Genomic DNA, 873 nt, shown 5'->3' on the forward strand with positions numbered 1-873 from the left:
CGCGACCCCAGACCGCTCCCCGCCCGGCCGCCCCGCAGCCCCGCAGCCCCGCGGGCGACTTTGGAGGCCCATCCGTCAGCCGGACCGGGTGTTTCTGTCCTCGGCCTCTTTTCCAAGGGTATCTCCCCTGGTCTGAGCGAGCCCAGCTTCAAGAAGAGCCTTAATGCCCGGACTTCGCCACTTTCATTACCTCGGTTAAAAACTTGAACCTAGTTAACAGGTAGGGTTAATTTTCCCTGTTATTGTCCTGTTAATCACAGTTTTAATCTTGGTTTTATTTCTACGCCGAGATCAGAGACGCTGCCCCTCTTGACATTCTCCTAATCAAATTCATCTTTCTGTTTAATGGGAAAGTGGGGTAAATTCTGCAGTAATTTCATTGCGCTGGAAGAAATCTTTAAATGATTGCTCTCTCCTAGACCACACAGGACCACACAAGCACCGCTGGAGGATATTAGTGACCACTGCCTTTAATTTTTATTGTTTGAGTTATGTCTACCAATTGATTCTCCCTCTTATTAGCTTACTTGTTTTCTGCTTTTTTTTTTCCTCCCCCAGAGGATGGGTAATAGTTTCTTTTCATAATCGTCTTTTACGAAAAAGCTGACTCTGGTTTTCGGTTCTCGGAAGACAGAAAGAACATTTTGTGTTCAAAGACTATATTTTTGCCTGCAATAAACACAAGGAATGGATGTGAGTTCCCAGTTACCGGAAAGAAAGGTGACACTTCAAACTAACTTTTATGGGGTTAGAGAAAACAGAGCTTTCAATTAATGCTCAACTCATCTGTAATTGCTAATTAATACCGCGAAAAAATATGAAAAGCAAAATCTGGAGTAGCTGGAGACACTCACAGCTGCGGAAAGCGATGTT

The sequence above is a fragment of the Pygoscelis adeliae genome, unplaced genomic scaffold (genome assembly GCF_000699105.1).
Source record: "Pygoscelis adeliae isolate BGI_AS28 unplaced genomic scaffold, ASM69910v1 Scaffold160, whole genome shotgun sequence".
Lineage (NCBI taxonomy): Eukaryota > Metazoa > Chordata > Aves > Sphenisciformes > Spheniscidae > Pygoscelis > Pygoscelis adeliae.